Raw genomic sequence first — 19,007 nt, 5'->3', positions numbered from 1 at the left:
ACTCACCCCACTACTACTGACACTAACTTCGGCCAGCAAGACCGCGGAGGATATGCTATTTTGTGTGCTGCTGGTAGAGAATTTTGTGATCACATTGTTGCACAAGCCATGCGCTCAGGTAAACATAACTACACCAGTTGGTCATTTAAAAAAAACATTGGGAAGCTGCAAAGTGACATCTACATTATACGGTATGCGCTACAAAGGTTAGTGTCAAAGTACCAACAAGACACATGTTTTATTGAAAAACGTGTGGACATTATAGAAATACAAAACATAGAAAAGTACACACAAAATGAACACAATGAACAAACTATAACCCAATTATCTATATATATGTATGTATGTATGTACACTCTGAGCCACCTGTGAAGAGAGCAGGCTCAAAGCAAGTCATGAAGTCCTTGCTGCCAGGGGGAATAAGACCCGGCAGTGGTTGGCAGGGAGGATCCTCAAGGAAACATGGCAAACCACAGCTATGAGGCAGGGGCTGGAGTACGTGGATCACTACATGGATCTCTGGCAGGTCAAGGTTTCTGTGGCTTTGTTGTGATCCATCTGGGAGCAAGGTTAGCTTGTGGTCACTAGCCTTCCCTTCCCTGGTGTGACAGTCACTGACACCAAGTCAGACATTTCCGAGGGGAGGACTTGGTGAGACGAATTACCCTCATTGATGTCCTGAAAGACAAATTAGACTTTTTTTTATCATTCCACATTCATGTACGTTTTTATCATTTCCACATTTATGAACATTTCTTCAATAATGTGTATGTGTGTGCATACATGCATGCATCTCTTGTTCAATTTGGTATTTTTCCATGTATTTTCTTGATTTTGGATTCAGTGATTACTTCTAGAAACTTCACATATTAGATTAGATTAGATTCAACTTTATTGTCGTTGCAAAAGTAAGTACAATGAAATGCAGTTTAGTATCAAACCAGTAGTGCAATCATTAAAAAGTGCTTATTTTCTTTATAGCAGTATACATATAGATAAAACACCAAATGCAGCTTGATTCATTATGTACATAAAGTGCATAGAGTAATCAGACAGTCCATATTAACAGAATTCTGTATAATAGTGCATTGATGAGGTGCATTTGATAAAGGGCAGTTATCATCGGTAGTCAGACCATCTCTAGTCCATGTGCAAGGGAGAGGGGGGCAGGGGTTAGTGGTGGGTCTTGGTGTTGAGCAGTGTTATGGTGTTTCTGAGCCTGCTGGTGCAACTCCTAGGCTCCTGTAACGTTTCCCAGACGGGCGGTTGGAGAACAGTCCATGACTGGGATGTGTGTGGTCCCTGATGATTTTGTGTGCACGTTGCAGACACCATGAGTGATGAAGATCAGTGATGGTTGGGAGTGATGTGTCAATGATTTTGTGGGAGTGTATGGGTGTGTGTATGCATAAGAGCAGGGAAGTAGAAATACTCACGTGTCAACACAAGCACCTCCAGTTCCTTTATCCTCGTGTGAGCTGCATCCAATGCACCTGATGCAAACACATAAACAAGTAGAGAAAAACTGTAAGCAACAATGCTAATTAATGAGGACAGTAAATTATGAGTGCTGTGTCAAATACCACCACAAAAATATGTGTTTCAGTAAATATGTATTAACTATACGTGTATGGAATAATCTCTCGCTTTAAGCCTACCTTACAGACAGACTTTGACACGATTTGGGAAAGATTCTTGAAAGATTGTAGTCTTTTAACGTATGCCCCTCATCCAAACTACTCAAAAGACTACAATCTTTCAAGAATCTTTCCCAAATCTTGTTAAAGTCTGTCAGTGTAAGGTAGGCTTTAGTTTTAAAAACACACTAACACAATATGCTGTCTAAACCGAGCTAACATTCCTAGCTATTCATGAGTCTCATCAGGTCTCTTTCCACAGGTGTATCAAATCAACCTAGATTATGAGTGCTGCGTTAATACACCTGTCGAAAGTGACCTAATGAAACCCATGAATATCTTTGCTTTGTTACTTAGGGCAATTTATTGGCTCTGTACACTAGATAGAGACAAAGTCCCGATGTCAAAAAGCAATTGTATTAACGTGTAACGTAAGCAGGCACCGAAATCCTGCCCTCCTCCGTGCACACACAGGGTGGTGTTTTCAGAAAAAAGCTGGAAGCTAAAATCGACCTGAAACCGAGCAAACTGGCACACAGCTGTCGCCCACGGTTTTAAGGAGCTCAAAACACAGTTGCATGCATTGTATTTCTTACGTTTTGGTATGATTGAAGTGCTCATTAGTCAGTGCATTTCTGACAGCTATGACAACGAAGAGACGGCAAGAAACACGTTCGCCAACCATAAGACAAACACGGAAGTTCGTCTATATCTAGTGCACAGAGCCAATAAAAACCTCCAAACAAACATAATATATTTGCAAATGTACATCTGGCTATTTATCTCCTTGCCAATTCATTTAACGCTACTCAATGTTGATCAAAACTTACCGGGACGGTCGTTCGTTGTCCGAAGCAGAGCTAGCTAAGCTAGCAACAGCAACATCTTCCTTTCCACACGGTTGGACTTCTCAAACAACCCCAGTCCCTCGTTGTCGTCGTGAAAACAGACGTCCTGGCTTGGGTTGTGTCAGAGACCGTTGAACAAACACAAGGCACCGTCTTATTTAAATCTACCTGGCTTTACTTAAAGCGCTAACGTTAGAAGCTAGCTATTCCGAACAGGTCGCTAATACGAAAATGCTATGCTACAAACAACTGTGACATTTTAGACGTTAAATAGTGTTCCCTCCTCTCTCTTCGTGGCTTGAATCCATTTTCTTCGACGGTCCACATCAAGGAGAAATGTACGAAAGCTAAAAGCGGGACATTTTTGTTTGATACCGGTTCACAGAGTTTTATTACACCACCTCTAGCTTCTCTGCTCCCCCGTGGTCATTCACTATGAACGGCTATTACCCTGACCGGAAGTTTAGCTCCAGCGACCGGAAAGGAAAATCGAAAGACGCCATTTTTGCGTGAGATAGGCTAATCCGGTGGTGTATTCATACCTCCGTCCGTATTTTACGTGTGAATGCATAGCGCCCCCACTTTTTCGTGTGGTATTCGTGTGGTAGTGCTCGGTATTGCAACGTTTCATCCGTTTCATCCGTAATCATAAGCCCCTCAATTTCGTGTCAAAGTACGGACGAAATCAACGGAATGAACGTTTGAAACACTCCACACGTATCCGTATCCGTATTTTACGTTGAGCATGAATGGGGCTGACCGTGCAGAAGAAAGCTGCTGTTGCCGAGGTCGAAGCTAATGTATTGGAGGCGGCTGCTGAAAAAATTGATGAAAATGACCACAATGAACCCTTTATTCCAGTTTACATCCAAGACTCTCAGCAACGTACACGCGATGTAGGCTACATAACCTCCCTGACCGTAGCCTTGACTCAATGCCACCACTAGTAGCCTATACACAGAAGACCTGCTAAAACTCACACCAGCCATGCGCAACATCACGCACCTGCCGTAGGCATTGAGAACACCGGCCCCTGCACTTGACATTGTCGACCATCAATATAGATTGCCCCCACACTCTAGTGACATGGCCCCACCTGGACTAGGGATGTGACTTTTTGCCAAAAACACAATTCGAAAATCGATGACAACCATTCGAATATTAATCGAAAATCGACCTCCCCGTCCTTACGTAGGCCTAGGCCTACACATAGTAGCCTCACGTAACCTACAAACACGATGACCGAAAGGCATGTTCAAAAAGAGCTCTGTTAAGGCTGGTGTTCTTTGATAAACAGCCTTTAATTTATGAAAGAACACCGTCGGCCTTAACAGATCACTTTTTGATCATGCCTTCCTTAAAAAAATTATTACACTAAGATCTCAATTTTAACAATGCATGACCAACCACATAGGATAGCCTACTTATGCGGCCGCGCTGTCAGCTGTGCATGCCTGACAGCAGAAGAGTGACATTTTTACACCGGGAGCATGGTGGATTCAGCGAGAGTTGCTGCATTCCCTGCAGTGTGTTAGAGATGGAACATACAGTGACATAGGGCGCTTTAAATACACCTAATAGAAACCAGACTAGGTATAGGCTCTTTATTCCAGGTCCGATCATTTTCGGCGGCGCGAACATCCTATAGGCTACCTATTAAATGAATAGAAGTGAATTTGGGGAGTGAATTAGAACTAGCCACTCATTCATTTTAGAGCTTAGATTATCTGCCCAAACCCGAACTGCGGGTTACGGATCTCGAGATCCAACACACCGGTGTTGGGTCGACATTTTTCATCCTTCCTCTCCCGTCGGGTCAGGCTCTTAATCACAGAACGCGTATGCCTCTGTTTTAAAATAGCCTAAAATAACATTTCTAAGTAGCATACAAAATGTAAAAGCGAAATATAAAAAATGAAACAGCCTACTATGAAAAAGTTGAAAGTCAAGTTTGCTGAAGGTTTGTTCAAGAACTCTTCCAGAGTTTTTACCTCAAACAACACAAATCAACACAAATAAATGAACAGATAACTCAAACGTGCTGTATGTCATAATGAAACAACCACAGACTATCAACAACACGGTCTGACAAATGTATGAATGACCAAACGATTTGATTCGTGCAGGAAGCGCCATCTACAGTGGGTACGGGTTGAGAATGCACCTTCTCCTGCGGGACTCCCGAAGAGATCCCGCAAGCTGTCAAGCCGATTTTTTTCGAGGCTAAGGCAATGTACCCAAACAACCACCAGGTGGCAGAAAGTTTCAACCCGCATTTCAGCTGCATTTAATGATGAAGACCGCATATCCGTCAATAGTCGACTCCTTAATCTAATTTAATCATCAAATTTGACAACAATCAGCTTAAATGTCAAATCATATGTATTTCTCTTTGTCGCCATGGTATTGGGGGAAACGCGGAGAAACGAGATGGTCAAGTTAAAGTCTTCTTCCGTATTGAACAGACGCTCGGCATGTCAGATTGCAGTTGCAGAGTTTTCGAATGTTTTACAACCCAGCTGGTATCCGCTGTTCATTCCGACATATCCCCACTCGGCGGTATTTAACTTTTTTTTTTCAAACAACGTGCCATTCCGACATGAGGTCATTAATAGGCTATTAATGTCATAACTATTAGGCTATCATTAGGCTTACTATGCATGGCTGTAGGCAGCTATGAGGCCACTGAGATCTGGACCTCATCGGTTTTGAGAGCTGGAAATACATGTGTTTGCTAAATATTGGTATATTGTTGTGCATGTTGCGTTGGCGACTCGGGGAAGTGAAAGCAGTTCTGTATTGTCACTCAAAATAGTGTACACTAAAATCAATAATGCACGTACATTTTGACAGTATATTAATTTATTGTTACATTTCAAGCTTTTTCACTGTAATATGCTATTAACATACCGAAACATCTGAACTTGTATGGCACTAGAATGGAAAACAATACTGTAGTTGTCTTTCAATTTCAAGTAACAGACAACAGACAAGAGCAGCCTGAACTTAGGGCCTCAAGTTATGTAAAACATGCAGAATATTATCATTTTTATAATTCAGAGTCTTATAATTTGTACTTAGAATAAAATAAAAGTGCATCTTTAAGAAAAAAAAAATATATAAGACCTTTGAGCTGCCAACTCCCTTTTTTGAACATTAACTATGCCTACTGTACATTTCAAATAAAATAACACAGGAGGCCAGTGCATTTCAAATAAAATAACACAGGAGGCCAATGCCTACATTTCAAATAAATAACACAGGAGGCCAATGCCTACATTTAAAATAAAATAACACAGGAGGCCAATGCCTACATTTCAAGTAAAATATAACAGGGCAGAATTTACTGAATTATCAGAATAGTGCAGGGCTCCCTTTTCCTCTCTCCTTTCCACCTCTCCTTCGCTTTCCAACTTCCTTTCCTAGTGAGAGAAATGGGCATGTAACTGTCCTGCCAGCAGTTTGAATCTTGGCTTAAATGGGGTTAGTGCCAGTCTCATGCACATGTGGAGATGCTCATTGGTGAGCCTAGAACGGTACTTTGTTTTAATAATGTTCATTGTAGAGAAAGCGGTCTCACAGCTGTAAGTTGATCCAAACATGGTTAAGGTGTGTAGTGCTACTTTGGTTAGACCAGGGAACATGGTTTCTGGCACAATCTGTAACCAGAAAGTAGCAGAGTCAGTTGTTTTGAAATGTGCTCTCAGGGCAACATCTGCTTGCAGATTAGTGAGCTCTAACTGCAAAGATCCAGGATGTGCCCACTTGAATGTCTGTGTCACTTCTTTTGAAAATCCTCTGACTCTGATAAGGAATGGATTCTCAATTAGCAGGAGGAGCTGCTGCCCAAGGTTGAAGCAGTCAAATCGTTGACTGAAGTTTCCAATCAGCTTGTCTATGAAGCTGACATGGGGCGGGATCCAGCCGGTGCTCTCGTTTCATTACACCGTGCGCCCATTTTCCTTAAACGTGCGCTCACAGTACTACATCGTGGTCTCGCTAATCTAAAATGTGCACTCGTTTTAGTTTTTCTTATAAACGGGCGCACGATTAGATAAAAACGTGAGCATGATTTGCATAAAACGTGCATTCGTTTTCATTAAATCATGCCCTCTTTTTATAAAATCGAGCTCTCGAATTTCAAACATTGTATTTGGGTATCAAACATTGTACTTGTTGATAATACTGTTGATAATATATACAAATACATTGTATATATTGATAATATATACAACTAGAAATGCAATTCCAAGGAATTACCAGTGCATGAAAATGCAAAAATAGATTGATAATGTAGATTTGGTTACTAAGGTGTAGCTAGGGTAAACATGGTGGTTGTATAGTTTACAGAGAGTTGATAGTGTGAAGGTAGACAGTTAAAAGATGAAACATTCCAGTTCTAACTTAACTTATGATTTCTATTCATGTTAAAATGTTGATTAGCTAACTTAGCTAATGATTTCTAGCAGTTACGCTAAAAATGCTAGTTATGCTAGCAATGCTAACTTTACTAACAATGCTAACCAGGTTGATTAGCTAACTTAACCGATGATTTCTAGCAGTAATGCTAAAAATGCTAACTATGCTAACAATGCAAAATTTGCTAACCATGCTAACCAGGTTGATTAGCTAAGTAGTTATGTTAGCTTAGTTGATGATTTTTTGCAGTTATGTTAAAAATGCTAACTATGCTAACAATGCTAACTATGCTAACCATGCTAACTAGCTAACTTGCTAGTGAGGACTTTTATTTTGAAACATTTGTTGCTAGGGTATCCATGGTGGCCACTATCAGGAAACAAGAAGTTACTGCAGTATAATCATGTTGGTTGCTATGGAAACGGTCATAAACACTTAATTTTAATGGTTGCTATGTTGGTTGCTAGGTACATGGAGGTTTCATGTAGTTGACTGGAGGCATAGTGGATGATAACTGACAGTTGGAATGGTTGAACAGTTCAATAGTTGAGTAGTTTCAATGGTTAAATGATTTAATAGTGTATTATTGCAGTGAGGACTTTTATTTTGAAACAGTTGTGGACAGAGGAAACAGTTTAACAGGATATGTGTAGTCTTCAGAGAGACTGTATGCTTAAAGCCAGAGAAACTGACAGTTGGTGCCCAGGTGGCCGGCCACCTGGCGTAAGATTCTAATTGCTGCCGTGATGTCATAATGAGCAATGTTAAGTCTATGGGGGAAATTGTAATAGTTTTTAACTAATAGTTTAAAAAGTATAAAAGTTACAAAGTTGAAAAATACAAAGCACATATGGCATAAGCAAGACCTACGCAACAAAGTTTGAATGAAGTTTCTACGTTAAACGGTTGAAGCTGAATTGCGAGCGTTAGAAGAAGAAGTTTAATAACTAGAGAATGTAATTCCAAGGAAATTACGAGTGCATGAAAATGCAAAAATGTATAGATAAATCATGTAGATATGGTTACTAAGGTGTTGCTAGGGTAGACATGGTGGTTTCTTAGTTTACGAAAGTTGATAGTGCGAAGATAGACAGTCTAAAATTAAATGTGAATAGCTTAAAAGCTGTTGATAAAAAGATAATATAATGAATGTTGACAGACCGATAGTTTAATTGATGTTGATAGGTAAATCATTTTAAATGGATGCCAATAGATATAGTTTAATGGATGTTTAATGTTAATAATGCTAATATGCTAATCAGATTGCTTAGCTAACTTAGGTCATGTTTGCTAGCAGTTTTGTTAACAATGCTAACCATGCTAACAATACTTACTATGCTAATAATGATAACCAAGGTGATTAGCTAACTTGGCTAATGTTTTTTAACGGTAATGCAAAAAATGCTAACTATGTTAACAATGCTAACTATGCTAATAATGCTAACTATGTTAAAAATGCTAACAAGGTTGATTAGCTAACTTAGCTAATGATTTCTAGCAGTTATGTTAAAAATGCTAACTATGCTAGCAGTGCTAACAATGCTAACCAGGTTGATTAGCTAACTTAGCTAATGATTTCTAGCAGTTATGCTAAAAATGCTAACAATGCTAACTATGCTAACTAGCTAACTTGCTAGGGAGGACTTTTATTTTGAAACATTTGTTGCTAGGGTATCCATGGTGGCCGCTATCAGGAATAAAGAAGTAACTGCAGTAAAATTATGTTGGTTGCTATGGAAACTGTCATAAACGTTTAGTTTTAATGGTTGCTATGTTGGTTGCTAGGTACATGAAGGTTTCATATAGTTGACTGGAGGCATAGTTGATGATAACTGACAGTTGGAATGGTTAAACAGTTATATAGTTGAGTAGTTTCAATGGTTAAATGATTTAATAGTGTATTATTGCGGTGAGGACTTTTATTTTGAAACGGTTGTGGAAAGAGGAAACAGTTTAAGGTAGGATATGTAGTCTTCACAGAGAGATTGTATGCTTAAAGCCTGAGAGAGAGAGAGCTGCTGCAGCTGGACTGGCCACCTGGCATAAGATTCTAATTGCCCTATTATGATGTCATAATCACAATGTTAAGTCTATGGGGGGAATTTTAATAGTTTTTATTTAATAGTTCAAAAAGTATAAAAGTTACAAAGTTGAAAAATACATAGCTGAAGTCACCTAAGTAAGACCTACGCATCGCAGTTTGAATGAAGTTTCTACGTGAAACGGTTGAAGCTGAATTGCGCGCACAAAAACGTTAGAGGAAAAATAATAACTAGAAATGCAATTCCAAGGAATTACCAGTGCATGAAATGCAAAAATAGATAGATAATGTAGATATGGTTACTAAGGTGTAGCTAGGGTAAATATGGTGGTTGCATAGTTTACAGAGAGTTGATAGTGTGAAGGTAGACAGTTTAAAGCTGAAACATTTTGATTTGCTGATTTCTATTCATGTTAAAATGTTAACTATGGTAACAATGATAACCAGGTTGATTGGTTAACTTAGCTACTGATTTCATGCAGTAATGGTAAAAATGTTAACTATGCTAACTATGCTCACAGTGTTAACCAGGTTGATTAGCTAACTTAGCTAATGATTTCTAGCAGTTATGCTAAAAATGCTAACTATGCTAGCAATGCTAACTATGGTAACAATGCTAACTAAAACTAACAATGCTAACCAGGTTGATTAGCTAACTTAACTGATGATTTCTAGCAATAATGCTAAAAATGCTAACTATGCTAAAATTGCTAACAATGCTAACCAGGTTGATTAGCTAACTTAGTTAGATGTTTTTTGCAGTTATGCTAAAAATGCTAACTATGCTAACAATGTTAACTATGCTAACCATGCTAACTAGCTAACTTGCTAGTGAGGACTTTTATTTTGAAACATTTGTTGCTAGGGTATCCATGGTGGCCACTATCAGGAAGCAAGAAGTTACTGCAGCATAATCATGTTGGTTGCTATGGAAACGGTCAAAAACGCTTAATTTTAATGGTTGGTATGTTGATTGCTAGGTACATGGAGGTTTCGTGTAGTTGACTGGAGGCATAGTTGATAACTGACAGTTGGAATGGTTGAACAGTTAAATAGTTGAGTAGTTACAATGGTTAAATGATTTAATAGTGTATTATTGCAGTGAGGACCTTTATTTTGAAACAGTTGTGGACAGAGGAAGTAGTGAAACAGAATCTGTAGTCTAAATGAGATTGTATGCTTAAAGCCTGAGACAGAAGGTGCCTCTCATATAGCGTTTACGCGTCCTCTCTCGCTCCTCGATCCTCACTGATCTACATAAAGAATGATGGAGCGGCAACAATGGGATAGTCTAGCCCTTCTTCTATCTTTCTTTATGTAGATCATTGAGGATCGAGGAGCGAGGGAGGACATATAAACGCTGCTTGAGAGGCACCCACAGTAAATACTTTGAAAGTTGTATGTAGATAGTCTAATTAATGTTGATAGACAGAATGTTTAATGGATGTTGATAGGCAGATTGTTTAATAGATATTGATTGACAGTTTAATGGGTGGATGAGTGAATGGTCTGAAGAAGATGAATGGATAGAAGGTTGGATGGAATGTGCCTTATATTCTTGTTAAGAGAGACACTGATACAGCTCTCTGAGAGTAGTTGATACAGGTGTAATCAATTTAACTGGCTAGTCTTAAGAGAGAGTGTGCTTAAAGCCTGAGACAGAGTAAATCATTTAAAAGTTGAATGTAGATAGTCTAATTAATGTTGATAGACAGAGAGTTTAATGGATGTTGATAGGCAGATTGTTTAATAGATGTTGATAGACAGTTTAATGGGTGGATGAGTGAATGGTCTGAAGAAGATGAATGGATAGAAAGTTGGATGGAATGTGCCTTATAATGTAGACTGGAGAGACACAGCTCTCTACTGAGAGTAGTGGATACAGATACAGGTGTAATCAATTTAACTGGCTAGTCTTAAGAGAGCCAGTGTATGTAGCCTGAGAGAGAGAGAGAGCTGCTGCACCTGGACTGGCCACCTGGCGTAACATTCTAATTGCTGCCGTGATGTCATAATGAGCAATGTTAAGTCTATGGGGAAATGTTTAATAGTTTTTAATTTACAGTTTAAAAAGTATAAAAGTTCCAAAGTTGAAAAATATATTGCACAGGTCTCCTTAGTAAGACCTACGTAGCAAAGTTTGAATCAAGTTTCTACGTTAAACGGTTCAAGCTGAATTGCGAGCGTTAGAAGAAAAAGAATTATAACTAGAAATGCAATTCCAAGGAATTACCAGTGCATGAAAATGCAAAAATAGATAGATAATGTAGATATGGTTGCTAAGGTGTAGCTAGGGTAAACATGGTGGTTGCATAGTTTACAGAGAGTTGATAGTGTGAAGGTAGACAGTTTAAAGATGAAACATTCCAGCTCTAACTTAACTAATGATTTCTATTCATGTTAAAATGTTGATTAGCTAACTTAGGTAATGATTTCTAGCAGTTACGCTAAAAATGCTAATTATGCTAGCAATGATAACTTTACTAACAATGCTAACCAGGTTGATTAGCTAACTTAACCGATGATTTCTAGCAGTAATGCTAAAAATGCTAACTATGCTAACAATGCTAAATTTGCTAATAATGCTAACCAGGTTGATTAGCTAACTTAGTTGATGATTTTTTGCAGTTATGCTAAAAATGCTAACTATGCTAACTATGCTAACCATGCTAACTAGCTAACTTGCTAGTGAGGACTTTTATTTTGAAACATTTGTTGCTATGGTATCCATGGTGGCCACTATCAAGAAACAAGAAGTTACTGCAGTATAATCATGTTGGTTGCTATGGAAACGGTCATAAACACTTAATTTTAATGGTTGCTATGTTGGTTGCTAGGTACATGGAGGTTTCATGTAGTTGACTGGAGGCATAGTGGATGATAACTGACAGTTGGAATGGTTGAACAGTTCAATAGTTGAGTAGTTTCAATGGTTAAATGATTTAATAGTGTATTATTGCAGTGAGGACTTTTATTTTGAAACAGTTGTGGACAGAGGAAGTATGAAACAGGATCTGTAGTCTTAATGAGATTGTATGCTTAAAGCCTGAGAGAGAGAGAGCTGCTGCACCTGGACTGGCCACCTGGCATAAGATTCTAATTGCCCTATTATGATGTCATAATGTAATGTTAAGTCTATGGGGAAATTTTAATAGTTTTTATTTAATAGTTCAAAAAGTATAAAAGTTACAAAGTTGAAAAATACATAGCTGAAGTCACCTAAGTAAGACCTACGCACTGCAGTTTGAATGAAGTTTCTACGTTAAACGGTTGAAGCTGAATTGCACGCACAAAAACGTTAGAGGAAAAATAAAAATAAAAAAAAACCGGATAACAGTAGAGTGCATTTTCATGCACTCTAATAATAAGAAACCTAGGAAGAACAATATAGTGCATTTTCATGCACTATAATAAGAAGATGTCGGATAACAGTAGAGTGCATTTTCATGCACTCTAATAAGAAGACTTGGAATAACAGTATAGTGCATTTTCATGCACTATAATAAGAAGAATAGGAAGAACAGTACAGTGCATTTTCATGCACTGTAATAATAAAAAGTTGAAGTTGAAGCCTAGGAAGAACAGTACAGTGCATTTTCATGCACTGTAATAAGAAGACTTGGAATAACAGTATAGTGCATTTTCATGCACTATAATAATAAGAAGAAGACCGAGGAAGAACAGTACAGTGCATTTTCATGCACTGTAATAATAAGAAGAATAGGAAGAACAGTACAGTGCATTTTCATGCACTGTAATAATAAGAAGTAGTAGAAGAAGAAGCCTAGGGATAACAGTACAGTGCATTTTCATGCACTGTAATAATTATACAATAATAATATATACAAATACATTGTATTTGTTGATAATACTGTTGATAATATCAAGACATAGTAACAACTGTCTGTAATATACTGTAGGAGTGAAACGGCAGAGGTAGCTAACGCTTGAACGTAGCTGGTTTAGCGGGACTAGCAGCTAGCATCAACAACTCGTCGTGAACAAGCTGCTAGCTAACGTTAGCCAGGCACAAACTTGCCTGTGCTAGCACTGTGAAAATATGCCATTTTAACCATAATATATTTATATTATCAACAAATACAATGTTTGATACGGCAGGAAGATATACAACTTTTTTGTTCTCGTTGGTCCGCCATCTCGTCCCAGCAAGTGAAATCCAAGTGATCAGAAAGCCATCCAAACGTTAAAGCACGCGCTGGTTCTGAGGTAAAAAGCTCAGTGGCCAATCAGCAGCTACACCTCGCCCCCATGCCCCTATGTCTGTCAAAACAGTGCCAACCTTAAAAAAAAAAACTGAAAGCGAGAATCTTTCAAGAATTGAAAGCGAAAGGGCGAAAACGTAACCGAGAAAGAACAATTGAAAGCGGGGATTGTTAAGCGAATGTAAAAGACAGATTTGCAGCCCCGGTAGTGGCGCAACTGGCTGGGGCACCTGCACCGTACGCTGGCGACCCGGGTTCGATTCCCGCCCCGTGGTCCTTTCCAGATCCCACCCCGACTCTCTCTCCCACTCACTTCCTGTCATTCTCTCTACGGTCCTGTCCAAATAAAGGCATAAAAAGCCCAAAAAATAATCTTTAAAAAAAAAAAAAAAAAAAAAAAGACAGATTTGCAGGCCTATTCTTTGTTGAATGCGATTGTTTTCTGCTGTTTGGTTCTCAGATTTTTGCCTTTGCTTCTCAAATTTTGGATTTTGATTCTCAATTACACTGGCAGCGTTTTGACGCCATAGGTTTTGAACTACCATGGCCATGTACAATCCACCACTAATATCAAAGATCCTTCATTATCCCACGTTAACACTCGGCTAATATGTAGTTAGCAACCAAGTTTCTGGCACTCGCGAAATACATTTGTTTTCTTTAATGGAAACGGTTGCTATGCTTTCCTGCTTCTCATTGGCTAATTCGATGAGAACGTCTTAGAATCAGTACAGATAACATTTATGATTGTTTTGGCACAGCAGCAGTAGGTTGACGTGGACACAGCAACGAAGGCACGAACGAAGGGACGAACGAAGAAAAAGTGTAACGTGAACTAGTTCAGGTCGTTCTTTTTAAAGACCCGTTCGATAGAACTGATTCGTTCGCGACCGACACATCACTACAGCGGTGCAGGTTGATGAGGGTCTCTTGTGGAATGACTGGGTCCTCCTCCTCCAGGAAAACATCTTATAGTAACCTCTCAAGCGCCTCTGTGACCGCCCTCAGACTAAAGAGAGCCTTGACCTATGACTTGCCGCTCAGAATGCTTTTCAGGCAACCACTGGTTGCGAGGCCAGCTTCTATGAGGATCTCTGCATAGCCAGCTCCAAGACACTTGCGCCCAGTGAGCTTGCCCATGTACTGTAATTCATGGCTGTATGGAACTTGCCAATGAGGATCACATGCTTTCTGAATTCCTCCTCATACTTCCATACTATAGGACAGGCCTTCATGACCACTCCCAGGTCAAACGTGCTGATAGTGTATGGCTGTCGGACCTCGGACCTCTTGATTATCTCATACACTACTGCGTTGTCTGTAATGGGCTGGTTGATGGGGGTATAAAAGTCAATTGTAGATTTCCTAGGAGTTACTTTCCCAGTGCTTGAAATAAAACCACCAAATCCAGGCACTTGCTGCTTGCCCTGGCCGCTTAACCATCTGCAGAGGAGATGAGTGTTGTATTACAACATTGAGGCATCATATGACTCTTGGTTCTCAGCAGGAGGGGTAAAGTTGGCATTGTTGGGGAATTTGGGGCCTACTCTTTTGAAGGCCAGCTCTGGGAACGTTTTGGGAGGCGTGATCTTAAGGCTTCTCATCTTGGATGACCTGTCATAAAGAGGAAGGGTCCTTTTCTTGGTACTCACATGGCTTTCCTTCACCTCTTGAATCATAATTCCCCCGGCGCTATTTACAACATTTGAGCCATGAACATTGGTTGTGATTCTATTCAGATTCCCACTCGCTATGAAAAACAGTGTTTCCCTCGCCGGTGATGATTTGAGGGGTCAGTTGGGTGGAAATGTCATCAAAAGCCTTTGCCATTGCTGTCTCAAGTTCCATACTGAAGTCATATGTTTCTGAGTGTCCTAGTCATGAAAGGATGGTTGTGAGCTACAAAGACAGAAAATTGCTTTAGTAAATATCAAAATCAAATAACTGTATCAGAAAGAGTTCAGCAATGACAATGTAGGACCTCGTAAGCACCTCATAAGCAGTAAATTAACTTATAACTCACCTGTTTACTTCGATAGAGGTGTCGAAGTGTGGAACATAGGAGGATGTGCTTTGGGAGTTTCCACTTGCTGTTAGTTGCTGCTCGACACACATCTTGTGTAATCGAATAGACCAGCCTCTGTGTCTTCTCACACTTGTCGCCATCAAGTGTCCCAGTCACTCCTGAGCTCAGAAATTGTACAAGATGTTCTGGAAGAAGCACGTCCATCTTCACAGCATCTAGTTCCTGTGCTGCAGGGGGCCATGGCAGCTCCTTTGACTCTTTGAATGCCTTTATAATGTGAGAATGGAGGGTGAGTGCTGCTTCATCTACAGTAATAATGCTAGAGCTGTATATGAGGTTCGACTCAATACACCCATGGTGTTGTACCTTGGAGAATGTGAGTTCATGAGAGCTGTCTTTGTCTCCTTGTAAGTGTCTTGCCAATTTCTCACTGCGGAATTCAGGATTAGGAAAACCTTGATTTTTCAGTGTCTTCATGTACAAGTTGCACATGGATCTTAGCTGGACAACCTCTTTGCGTTCGATCACATTCCTAATAATGTAATCCTTTACCACACAATATGACTTCTTGAGTCAATATCACCATAAGGTGCCTTTGAGACTTCCCTATTTCACCAAAAAAAGCTGAGTTTTTCCATTGAACTTCATATTCATTGTATTAAGTACATGTTATGCTGTTAGAAATGCATATTGGTCAAGCTCCCACACTTTTTTATAAATTAATTGCAAGCAGACAATTTACATGCAAACCGCAAAATATGTCCACCCTGTCATGGACAATTTCAAAGCAGAGCAAGTACACATTGTAATTACATAGTGATTGTAAAATGTACATTTTCAGCAAGCTATTTAGTCCCTTTCTCAAAAATATATTTTAGTTAGTGGGAAAAATATTCAGATAATATTGAAATTATGGCAAACTACTTGTTTTTCTATAAAATCTACGAAATTTGCACTTTCTTTTCTAAATAAAATCTAACAACAGAGATATCTGGTCAAACTTTCAAGCAATACTATTTGGCCCTCATTTGTTTATAAAGGAATCACACAAAAGACTTTGTTAACTTTTGAAAATAATTTGTTTATTTTCATAAAACATGAACATGACAGGGTGGACAGTGACATGACATGGTGGACCCTGGGCATGGCAGGGTAGAAATGTGAAATGTCATACACTGTAAAAGGTTGTTTAGTGCTATTGTCCATATGACTTAATTTTAAATGTTTGAGTTAACAATAAGTAAAAAGTGTGAATATACTCATAACTTAATATTGTCTATAATAAAATTAATTAAATTGACTTACACCATACTTCACCATAAATTGATTTTACAAAACTCATTTTAATGGCCTCATAAATGCAAGGAACAATGCAAGAAAATTATCCCATGTAGAGGAAATTCCCAGTTGAACAGACTGGTTTTGATCCACTCAACCTGCATGCAGCCACTGAATAAAGATGCCCAAAATGAGACATTAATGTGGCCTTCTAGCGTTAAACTTTGTACATCACTCTGCACATTGAAAGTAAAACATTTAACTGTAGAACAAGAAGACGTTTTTAAGTGAACAGTTGATTTGAAAAAAGTAGAAAGATCACTTGGACACATCTCCAAACAGTCTCCCTTTCTGGAGAGACATGGCTCATTTCTGCAGTTGCTGTTCCACATACTTCCATGCAGACACTTCAATCTGTACAGAGCGCTTATTCAGAGCCTGTGGTTCTGGTATTAGGCAAAGTACCTGCCAGTCATGGTACCAACAGATGTCGTCCCGAAGACTTGGCCAGCGGAACTTGTTTATGCCATGGCGTTGCATGCACTTAACTTTCACACTGTGTCCTTCTGCATCCATGATGACACCTGGGTATGCTTCATTGTCATAATTAACGACGCACCAGTGTGCTTCACCTCGATCATTTCTGGTCTCCTCGGATTATCTTGTGTCTTTCCACATGCTGAGGACGTGTCAGATGAAACAGGAATATCTACTAGAGTGACCTCTTGAAGGTTAAAGCAGGGGCAGTCCAAAACACCTTCCTCCCTTTTACACAGACATGAAATGTCTCTGTATTTCATCTGGCCGGGTGTCACACTGATAGCTTGGTGGATTCTCATGGTGCCTTTTATGGCAGCTATTGCAGGTACCTCAGGCTTTGACTCAATATCCCCCTCTGGGATGAAGAACAGCTCAACAGATGTGTCCAGGCTTTTCAGCTTGTTATACAAGCTCTGCGCATCAGGAATGTCTTCTCCATGGGCTACGATCCGGTCTGCTGACCTCTTGAGGGCCCCACCCACACCATCTGGTGCCCCCTTCCCATGATTAGCCTCAAAGAAATTCCACGTTATTTCTTTGAAGCCATACTTGTAGGGTTCTGTTGAGAGGTAGAAGAAGTTTCCCTTTTGACGGTACTGCGTTGCAGGCCCATCGCTGAAAAAATGAAGTGTGCTGACTTGAGGGTGTCGTTCTCTCACTACCTTCAGAACAGGATCAAGGTGGGCCCATATGGCCACAGGGTCATGTCTTCTGGAGGGTGATATGGAGCAGAAGGTGTGTGGTGCTTGTTCACCAGTGGTGTAGAGCACTCCAGTGTGCAGACTGGCCTGCTTGTGTGAGCCTCCAAAATGCACAGATAGAATTTCTTCACCGTACTTACATGAGTAATTCTCACTGAAGTCTATATGGATGAGGGATTCATTGTCCTTCAGACTCCTCCTGAGCACCCTGTAGGCCTCAAACTGCCATTTGATGTTGAAGACATGGCTCCTAAAATGGAGAAGCCTCTCTTGAAAATCTGTGTTGAGTTCACTCTCTGTTGTTTCTATCTCCCTCTTTACTGTTATTGTTGAGACCTTCTCATCTTTTTTGATTTTCTCTTGTCATCCACTGAGATAAACGAATGTTCTCTTCCCCAGGGGTTTTCTGCATCAGGTGACACGTTAGGAGGCATTCACGGCACTCACCATACGCACAGACCTTGGCTTTTGGGTCACACATCGTTGCTTTGGACATTTCCTCAATGCTTCTTGAGGAGAGTAAAACCTTGGCTCTGCAAGGCATTGGCAATGAATTGCAAATTCTCATGTTTTTTGCAAAGACATGTGTCACGGTCAGAGGCAGAGGGGGTTACCACCCAAAAGGGTTTGAGACGGCAAAAGGAGGTGTATGACATGTGGCCAATGTGCTCAGAGAGAAACCTCCTATGCAAGTTCTTCATTGTGTCACTAAGCAACCTCTTTTGCATCTTTTTCTTCAGCCGTGTGACTGTTTGTTTGTGGCCAGTTGTCATTCGACTAACATCATCCCGTAGAAAAAATGATGTAACTTTCTTCCTAATCTCATTTCGACTGACACACTTCCTCCCACAGTAGGTCAGATCCACAGGATACTTTGCTGTCTTCTTAGAATAGCCAAAAGCAGTCTGGGCATGCTTTTGGAGCTTATACTTCTTTAGAATGTTTCCACTGACCACTTTTGCTATCAGCTGCTTCTCTCTGTTTGTTTTTGCATTTTCATATTTTCTTCTAATATCTTCAACCAGGGATGTATGGAATAGAAGAGCCCTTTTGATGGGAGAATTCACTTTTTGACCAGCCAACAAAGCATTGACTTTTGTACGTGGTGATTTGGACGCACTTTCTTTCTTGGCCCGCTGGTACCTCTTCCTGTATTTCTCAGTTTTACTTTTCTCTTTTGTGAGCTGTGCCTCTAATATTTTGATATGGTTTTTCAGTTTTCTCTTCGAACTTCTTTGAATGCTTTCCCCGTGACGCCGTTGCCTGAAACACAACATATTTGTAAGGATTTTCT

At 39.7% G+C, this 19,007-nt stretch overlaps 1 long non-coding RNA gene across 1 annotated transcript; it reads right to left on the bottom strand.

The window, feature by feature from the left end:
• Nucleotides 1-537: 537 nt before the first annotated feature.
• Nucleotides 538-2,871, bottom strand: LOC134098469 (uncharacterized). The gene is made up of 3 exons (XR_009941050.1): nt 2,468-2,871; nt 1,437-1,493; nt 538-678 (listed from the first exon to the last, which is right to left on the bottom strand). It is a non-coding gene; the product is annotated as an uncharacterized LOC134098469 (long non-coding RNA).
• Between the last annotated feature and the right edge of the window lie 16,136 nt (nt 2,872-19,007).

The sequence above is a fragment of the Sardina pilchardus genome, chromosome 12 (genome assembly GCF_963854185.1).
Source record: "Sardina pilchardus chromosome 12, fSarPil1.1, whole genome shotgun sequence".
NCBI classification, from domain to species: domain Eukaryota; kingdom Metazoa; phylum Chordata; class Actinopteri; order Clupeiformes; family Clupeidae; genus Sardina; species Sardina pilchardus.
This window is presented reverse-complemented; position numbering and strand designations above follow the sequence as displayed.